At 39.7% G+C, this 9,899-nt stretch overlaps 1 long non-coding RNA gene across 1 annotated transcript; it reads left to right on the forward strand.

The window, feature by feature from the left end:
- The first annotated feature begins 1,451 nt into the window (after positions 1-1,451).
- On the forward strand, positions 1,452-9,446 carry LOC122862839. The gene is made up of 3 exons (XR_006374854.1): positions 1,452-3,430; positions 3,622-3,923; positions 7,853-9,446. It is a non-coding gene; the product is annotated as an uncharacterized LOC122862839 (long non-coding RNA).
- The last annotated feature ends 453 nt before the right edge of the window (positions 9,447-9,899 follow it).

The following is a 9,899-nucleotide window of genomic DNA, read 5'->3' on the forward strand; positions in this document are numbered from 1 at the left end:
TGCAGTTCATCAGAAAGCCGTCGAATATCATCCTTAAAGTCAGCTATGTTTCTGTTTGCTTTCACGAATAGCACACAGTCCTCACAGGGTGTAGTTCGCATAGCTGTGTTTGTTAGCTTAGCCACCAAGCAAAAAACAAGCCAGCCAAGCAGCAGCTGGCAGAGTAAGCAAAGTGTAATTTGATAAGAACACAAGCGGGGAAGTCTCGTAAAATCAATGGAGTTGTGATAAAATAATAAAAGACTAGTAAAACAGATAAGATCATTTCTGATCAATTGGCTAAAAACGTAAAAAAATAACTTAAAAGCGACTGATAATGCTAAAAAATCCGCTCATCGATCAAGACACTGTGAGAATCAGTCCCATTGGAGATCCGAGGACCCGCCGCCTGTAAGTATTTTCCTCATTGCTTTACAGAAGAGAGAAAATCGTAGGCTAATCCTGTGCATCTTACAGTAATGGTTTATTCAATTCAATTCAATTTATTTATATAGCACCAGTTCATAACAGAAGTGATATCATTGCACTTTGCCTATAGAGCAGGTATAGACCATACTCTTTATAATATTATTTACAGAGACCCAAGAAATCCCACCATGAGCAAGCATTTGGCGACAGTGGCAAGAAAAAACTTCCTTTAAGAGGCAGAAACTTTGGACAGAACCAAACTTAACGGTGGGTGGCCATCCGCCGCTGCCGCTCCGCGTTTCCAATTCACTTACCCTCGCCTCCAATACTACAAATAAACTACATATATTACATGTACCATTATCACTAAAGGAGGCAGAGGAATAGCTAAACATTGGACACACCGACAGATGACAGGGAGAAAGTGTAGCCATTGCAGCTGCTAAGCTAAAGAACGGTAGCTAGTAAAAATTAATACCGTGTAAACGGTTGGATTAGCGAGAAAGTCGTTAAAAGAAGGAGAGAGCTATGAGTGCTTGAGCAGAACTAGTGTATGTTTAAATGTATAGCAGATAGTTTGTCACTATAATGAAGAATCGAACAAAATTAACTGTGATGAGCTAGAGCAGCAAAAATACGCTACTAGTAAAACACAAACACCGGTGACCGGAAATGAGACAATACGCTTACATCAGATGTGGAAATGTTGTTTTATGTTGCTAAAAATGTGTTACCACTTTATCAGTGTTTCCAAATGAATGAGTAACTTTTACATTCCTGTTCGGTCGCTGCCGAGTATGAGTATGTAGCTGAATAGATAATATTAGGATAAGGGTCTTGATGCAGTAATGGCCAAATTCTTTGTTTTTGTAAATGGACTGTACTTTTATAGCGACCACTCAAAGTGCTTCACACTACGTATCACATTCACCCCATTCACACACAATGATACACTGATGGCAGGTGCCAACTGCTTATCAGTCCAAAGAAACTAATCATTCACACACAGAAGGCACAGCCCTTGGGAGCAATTTGGGGTTCAGTGTCTTGCCCAAGGACACTTCGACATGTGGGCTAGGGGAAACCGGGATCGGACCCAAAACGCTCTAAATCATTCAGTGAGGGAGTCTCTCCTGTTACCCTAAAAGCAATCCTAAAAAAAGAATCTGTATTCATCTCTGATAATCAGTTTGGGTTTAAAAGAAAACATGGCACTGATATGTGTATTTATGCTCTAAAGGAAATAGTTGCTAAATATGGAAGCCAAAATTACACTGTATTTATGTGTTTTATTGATGCATCCAAGGCCTTTGACAGAATTAATCATGAAAAATTCTTTCTGAAATTGTTTGCTAGTGGTGTTCCAAAATATATACTTAGAATACTAGTATTCTGGTATGCCCATCAAACACTGAGGGTTATATGGGACAATGTTGTATCTGCCCGATTTCATGTAAATAATGGTGTTCGCCAAGGTGGAATTCTGTCTCCTATTTTGTTCAATGTGTATATGGATGACCTATGGATGACCAAGACAAGTCTTGTTGGAAACTGTTATCAATCATCTTATGTATACTGATGACCTGGGAATTTTTGGGATTCGATCACCAGGCAGTGCTTTCTCAACCCACGCCCTCCCCACTATTGTCGCTTGAGCCCCCAAATCTATTAGCATTTGATGGGGAACACCATTGACTGAACAAGAAATCATACATCGCTTCCCAATAAGTTGGGCTACACGCTTTTTTGGAATTGGCCTATGTGGTGTATTCGATTTTAGGTGTTTGCCTGTTGTGACTGGCTGCCCCTTTCCAGTGACCTCATCCCATTTCCCGTCAGATTATCAGAGGTTAGAACAGACATTTCCAACCTTGTTAGCAGGATTCTTTCCAGCACTTTAGGGTTAGTTATACTGAGATAATGCCCCCAGATGTTGTTTCCGGTATGTGGCAGGGGGACACGGCTATGAGAGACAAGGACGTGCCATGGTTGGCAGCATTGCAGTTGTGTTCTAGAGATGATAACTCACTTTATGCTAGAACACCCAAGTTTACCACAGAGGACATCAGGGCTTCCCAAAAATGGGATACATCTGTGAGGTGATAACACTAAAAAGGAATGGATGGAACCCTAACGATAAAGACAAGAGACACGGAGACTGATACATGAATAGAACAGACTCAGACTGGATAAGGGAATTTTGTACAGGCAGGTAGGACAACATAAACAACTGGTTCATTCACCTGAAACTGACCTTTGTTTCCACGATGGCCCAGTAATCAGGCCTATTGTTTTCTGAAACTAGGCAGGGTAAACAGTACTCAGGAAGATTCCTCCCTGAGGGCAGGGCTTAAGCAACACACACATAGTAGCTTAAATTCCTGAGTTCTCGAACCATTTTCACAGTTGAGAATGACTTCTGGATGGGAGCCGAAACATCTTGAATTTGAAAACATTGTCCAGATGACTACAACTGAAACCTTTTCTACAATGGAACACTCCTGGATGAATGAGGGACTACACCGTTTTGTAGATTCATATTTTTTGCACTGTTTACTGATAGATATTTAGTTGGGTAATCCAATCAGTTCAGTATTCATTGTGCATATCAAAGAAAAGGAGTGAGATGAAGCTTGGTCTCACTAAAGGCATTTAGCAATATATGTTGATTCCAATCAGAAATAATGCAATGGTGATGATACATTGAAATTTGGTTTTGTGAATTCACACTATTCACACTGGCTAACTTAATATTAACTTGGTGCATTAAACATTAACAGTGACAGTAAAATACATAATTTGGTTTAATTTACCATAATAAAAAAGTACTACTATTGTGTTAGTGTGTTATCTTAACATGTTAATTCCAGCAAAAACAGATTGAAATTAACGTGAGCTTTTTACGTGAGGTTTGTTTCATATTACAGTGGTAAAGATTGATAGCGTCACGATCAACAGAGAGATACTGGAAAGATTAAATGCTGATTCTCTCACCATGCTGCACCCACACAATACCATACAAGTGAGTACTATTTTTTTTCTCTGATTATCATAAGGAAGCAGACTGTTTTGGACGATATAATTCTATTCAGTATTTCTAAAACAGGAGAATACTGCGGCCATTAGCTAGCTAATCAAGGTTTTCCAACTTTTACTTTTTGTCTAGCCTACATTCGGATACATCAGTCATAGCAATGTATTTTCCATCCACAGTCTAAGTCTGGATCATCAGTCCAGCGTGGGGCTTAGATAGCCATAGACCACGAGGACCAACCTCAGTGTGGATGATATCTGGGTTGTTCTGAGGTGAAGAACCTTTTCTGACCAGTCCCTACCAGTAAGCGCAGTACCAGAAGTCCTCTTCTTCCAGTGCAGTTGAGTGACCTGAGGTGGTCACCAGCATCCAGCTCAGACCTGCATGTCATCACTGCCCTTCACACTACATTACCTGCCTCACCCAGCGATGCAGGTGGAACAGCTGCTGCCAGTCAAGGGAAGACAGACAACGCCTGCAGGTTTGTGAACAATGTTATAGCTACATTTCTTTGTTGTTTAAGTGGCAGCTTTGTACATCATCACTTCTGGGCTATTTTTGTGTTATGAAGTTCATTTCATCCCTACAGAAAACAGTATTTTTACACAGTATTGCTAAGTGCCTTAAAGCCCAACAATGGTGAAGTGTCCATGCCTGACATTTGTCCATTGTTGAAGTCCTTTACAGGATTTCTGTTTTGTTAAGCCCATTACCTGACCAAGACTGTTATAATTTATGTGATGGCTGATAGTAATATATGTTTATTGAAAATAACACCAGTGTTCTATTGAAGCGTATACTAGACTATATTCAAATGATAAACTTGAAAATGAAATTCCACAACAGCATTATAATTTTCCACACATGTATGTGTTATTTAAGTAAAAATGAAAAAATCCAATTTTCATTTTCACATACGGGCGTTCTCTGACTATATTAAAATGAAAGGCTGTTTGACATTTAATTTTCAATATGCAATATAAACAATGTAACCTGATTTTCTATCTATGCAAGCAATATTTAAGTCAAACTGAAAATGAAAACTGCATTTGACATTTAATTAAGACTTAGCCTGCTATACTATGGATAATATTCAAATGCAATAAGCAAAACAGCTCCCCCAGTCTTTGCATTTACATGTCCCCATGGTTTTTTGGGGTCAACATGAAAATGAAAACTGTCAGTGCTCTCATCAAGGCGGGTCTTCAGTTATGATGTCACTTGGTTGAACATCTGCTGCTTTGCTCATTTGCGTAGTCTGCTTGTGGCAGAAAGACGAGAAGGTGGCCGGGCCTCACTGACTACTGGATTACTGTACAAAAACACAACTTATATAACTTTATTCACTGATTTTGGTGAAACTGGATGATGATGATGATACTGTATTGTCAGATCAAGTTTGAAATGTTTCTTGCATCACCGCAGCTCCATTTGCAACATCACAAAGATCATATTTTATGGGGAAAATATTTTCTGGTTTTCCCTCTGATGTCCTCCGGCTGCTTTGCTTCCACTCTTGGTGATTTACAGCGTTTCCCAATGGACAGATAGCTTTACTTGTTTCTTAAGTAACCGCTAACTGCTGCTTAACTAGTGTTACGGACAGTACAGACCGGAGACACAGGGAAGATACTGATATGGTTTATTGAAACACGAGGAGAATGATGGATGGATGGAAGTATACTGTCCTTTCACTGGAGATCGTGGAGCTCTGGAGTAGTGTGGAGCTCTGGAGTAGTGTGGCTGAACACAGGTGAGTAGGTTCACACAGGGCTGGGAACCGGAGTGACACACACACAGGAGATGAGAGACACACTCACGGGAGACTGAAGACACACAGGATCTGGAGCTGGAGTGACACACACGGAGGACTGGAGTAGACAGGAGCCGGGATCGACGTACTGGGTGCTGGGTGATCGTTGGAGGTTATTCCTTCTGTGGTTTAGTCCGAGGCGTGGTAGATTCAGGAGACAAGAATACAATCCTTTGTCTAAACGAGACCGGACCCAGACTGTGGTGAGGAGCTGGGATTTATAGGGGAGTGCTGATTGGATGCAGGTGTGTACTAGGTAACAGGTGAAGGGAATCAGTAATCGGGTGAGGGAGTGTAGTGGCTGGAGAGAACATGACAGACTGTGACAACTAGTTAGCGGTCCTATTAGTGGAATCTGCCTGGACTGGGAGCGCAGAGCACCAGCTGAGTGATGCTGTTTAAACCGTTAGCAGACGACCTTACTACCTCATTTCAGTTTGTACCTTTGTCTTAGAGTAATTAATCTGACCTTGACCTTGTTCCACCTCTGTGTATTGATAGATCCTAAAATAGTTTCACTGCTATTTTTAATGTGCAATAAAGTTATTAATTTAATTTATTAAATTGTTGCTTCAAGTCAGTTGAGTTCTCTGATGGTGTGGGCGGCCATCTGCCGCTGCCGGTTGGGTCGAGAGAGACAGACAAACAGAGAGAGAGAGAGAGAGAGAGAGAGAGAGAGAGAGAGAGAGCAGGATTTTATACTTATATAGTATAGTATTATTATAGTATAGTATTATTTTTAAAATAATAATGTGATGGTAGTGGTAATATTAATATTAATAAAATAATGATAGTAATGATAATGATAGGAAAAATAATGATAATAATAATGAGACTAATGATAATAATTGTAGTAGCAGGTGTTGAGCAGGATCATGGGGGCAGTAGGTGGCCCACAATCAGAGATCCATACACTACAGGTCCGGAAGCAGAAATACCTGCAGAAAGCGACAGAAGAAGAGAAGAAAGAGACAAGAAAGCACAAAACTATGGGAGAGAGAAGATGTCAAGTTAGTAACATGCATTAATGGGATAAGAATGCATACAGATGGAGAGAAGGAGAGGAGAGGTGCATCATGGGCAGTCTCCCGGCAGTCTAGGCCTATAGCAGCATAACTAAGGGATGGTTCAGGACTCACCTGATTCTGCAGGAGAAGAGCTTGAAAACTGAAGGCTCCCATTCTACTTTATCTCTTTTGTTTGTATTGTAGGCGACAGTCTGCAGATCGAGGAGTTAATCATCGGAATCCTCGCTATTTACGTGACAGTAGTTCGGTTACTTTGTATGACTCCTCTCTGCGATCCTCTTCTTATGCCACTCCCACTCCAGTGACTATGGCGTTGATAAACGCGAGATCTCTGGCATATAAGACCTTCATCCTGAACTATCTTTTTCTTTCTCATGAACTTGATTTTTTATTTGTTACTGAGACTTGGCTTAATGCTGATGAATTGATTTCTCTTTCCGAACTCTCTCCTCCTGGCTGCAGTTTTTTCAGTACCCCTTAGGTCTGTTGGTCGTGGTGGGGGTCTTGCAGTTGTTTTTAAAGACAAGTTTAAGTGTAGATTTTCACCTTCTGTGTCCTTTAGCTCTTTTGAATCTCAGTTAATTATGCTGAATTCTTTTAAATCTGTGTTATGTGTTTTGATTTATAGACCCCCAAACTCTCATGGAGATTTTATACAGGAGTTTTCTGAATTTTTATCTGGTATTGTCCCTTCTTTTGACAATATTTTAATTTTGGGGGATTTTAATATACATGTGTGCTGTCCTTCAAAGCCCCTGGTCAAAGAATTTTTAAATTTATTAGAGTCGTTTAATTTTTTGCAATGTGTTTCGTGTCCAACTCATGAACGTGGTCATATGCTTGACCTTGTATTATCTTTGGGATTTTCTATTGATAGCCTGAAGATTGTTGATACTGTTTTTTCTGACCATAAGACTGTTATTTTAAATACTAATTTCCCTTGTGTTGTGCCGGGTAATACTGTTTCTGCCTCGATTTCATCTCGCATACTTAATCCATGTACAGCGAGTAGTTTTTCAGCTGTTTTTAATGTCTCTCCTTTATTTTCATTGATCGAGTCACACTCTTCTTATATGGGTTTAGAAGAGTTGGTCGATCAGTTTAACTCTTCTTGCTTAGAGATATTAGATGCTGCGGCTCCTGTCAAAAATAGGGGAAGAAAAGTCAAATCGCAGCCCTGGTTGAACAGTACTATCCGTGCTCTTAGGCAGGAGTGTAGGAGGGCTGAACGCAAATGGGTTAAACATAAATTACAAGTCTCTTATGAGATTTTGAAGAACCATTTGAATGAGTATCAAGGAGCTGTTAAATTGGCTAGATCAAATTATTTCTCTGTCATCATCTCCAGAAACTGTAATAATTCTAGAGTACTTTACTGTAAATGCTGTTCTTCATCCTACTGCTACTCCTGCACTCACTCCTTCTGCTGAACTGTGGGAAGAGTTTTTAAACTTTTTTATTGGTAAGGGTGATGGAATTAGATCTCTAATTTCATCTGTTGGTAATGATTTTATTGTTTCTGTTGCCCCTCAGTACCATTTGACCAGTTTTATGCTTGTTTCTTTGCAGCAGCTTAAGGATATAACTCCTAATATGAAGCCCACCAGGTCTTCTAGTGATGTGCTTCCTTCTTCTCTGTTTAAGCAGGTACTTGACTCAATTGGCCCAAGTATTCTGTCTATTATAAATATTAGTTTGTCATCTGGTGTTGTTCTGGTTAGTTTTAAGCACGCGGTTATTCAGCCCCTTTTAAAAAAACCCCAGCTTAGATCCATTTGACATGAGTAGTTTTCGTCCGATTTCAAAATTGCCTTTTATTTCAAAAATACTAGAAAAAATTGTGCACGCACAGCTTAATGACTTTTTAATTAGGAATAACATCTGCGATAGATTCCAGTCAGGTTTTAGAGTTGGTCATAGTACAGAATCGGCTCTTTTGAGGGTGTCTAATGACATCCTTCAAGGTGTTGATTCTGGTAACTATGTTGTCTTGCTCTTGTTAGATCTTACAGCGGCATTTGATACAGTTGATCATAACATTCTCATTGATTGTCTTAGATATCAGGTTGGTATTCAGGGCTTAGCCCTAAAATGGTTCTCTTCCTATTTAAAGAATAGGACTTTTTCAGTCAGCTTAGGGGATTATTTTTCTTCCATTGCCCCCCTTGTGTGTGGGGTTCCACAGGGCTCAATACTGGGACCAATTTTATTTTTTCCCTTTATATGCTCCCTCTAGGTTCTATTTTTGAGAAATTCGGGATTCAGTATCATCTTTATGCAGATGATTCTCAAATTTATGTACCACTAAAACATGGGCATAATAGTGCCATTCAGTCTCTTCATGCATGTTTGCCAGAAGTTAAGTGCTGGCTTGCAAATAACTTTCTCCAATTAAATGAGGATAAGACTGAGATCATTTTATTTGGAAATAAGGGGTGTGTGGATGTTGACTGCCTGGGGTTGTTTCCTGGGAAAAAACTGTCTAGCGTGAGGAACCTTGGTGTCATTTTTGACTCTGAGCTCAAATGTGAGCAGCAAATCAATGCAGTTGTTAAGAATAGTTTCTTCCATCTTAGATCAATATCTAAATTGAAATCTATTCTTACTTTTAATGATATGGAGAAGGTTGTTCATGCCTTTGTGTCTTCACGTTTGGATTATTGTAATGTATTGTATTTGGGTGTGAGTCAGGCTTCTCTCTCCCGTTTGCAGCTTGTTCAGAACTCAGCTGCTAGACTTTTAACGGGTACTAAGAAGAGAGAACACATTACTCCGGTTTTAATTAACCTACATTGGTTACCCATATGATACAGAATTCAATACAAGTCTCTGCATGGTCTAGCCCCTGAGTATGTTACTGATTTAATCAGCTGCTGTCAATCCAGCAGATCTCTGTGCTCAAATGATCAGTTGCTTCTTGTGGTTCCACGTACGCGTCTAAAATGTAAAGGTGATCAGGCGTTTTCTGTTGCAGCTCCTAGGCTATGGAATGACCTCCCTCTGTCTCTAAAAACTTGTCCTTCATTGGGTGGTTTTCAGAGTGCGCTTAAAACTTATTTGTTTTCTTTAGCTCTTGACAATGCTTTGTACATGTGTATGTCATATGTTTGTTTTCTGTTTTTTCTGTTCTTTTTTATATTTTGTGTACAGCACTTTGGTTCCACTTGTGGTGTTGAAAGTGCTTTATAAATAAAGTTGAGTTGAGTTGAGTACTTTTGGAGACTCTAGAAACCACAAGTAACCCTGCATTCTGAGACTGCAGTGTTCTAGTGGGGTAATAAGGTACTATGAGCTCTTTAAGATACAATGGTGCCTGACCATTAAGAGCTTTGTACGTGAGGAGAAGGATTTTAAATTCTATTCTGGATTTTACAGGGAGCCAGTGCAGAGAAGCTAATATTGGAGAAATATGATCTCTTTTTTAGTTCTTGTCAGTACACATGCCGCAGCATTCTGGATCAACTGGAGAGTCTTAAGGGACTTATTCGGGCAGCCTGATAATATGGAATTGCAATAATCCGGCCTAGAAGTAACAAATGCTTGGACTAGTTTTTCTGCATCATTTTGAGTTCATCTAGCTTGACTGATAGATATAACTGGGTATCATCCGCATAAC

This window comes from Siniperca chuatsi, linkage group LG16 (assembly GCF_020085105.1).
Source record: "Siniperca chuatsi isolate FFG_IHB_CAS linkage group LG16, ASM2008510v1, whole genome shotgun sequence".
Classification (NCBI taxonomy): domain Eukaryota; kingdom Metazoa; phylum Chordata; class Actinopteri; order Centrarchiformes; family Sinipercidae; genus Siniperca; species Siniperca chuatsi.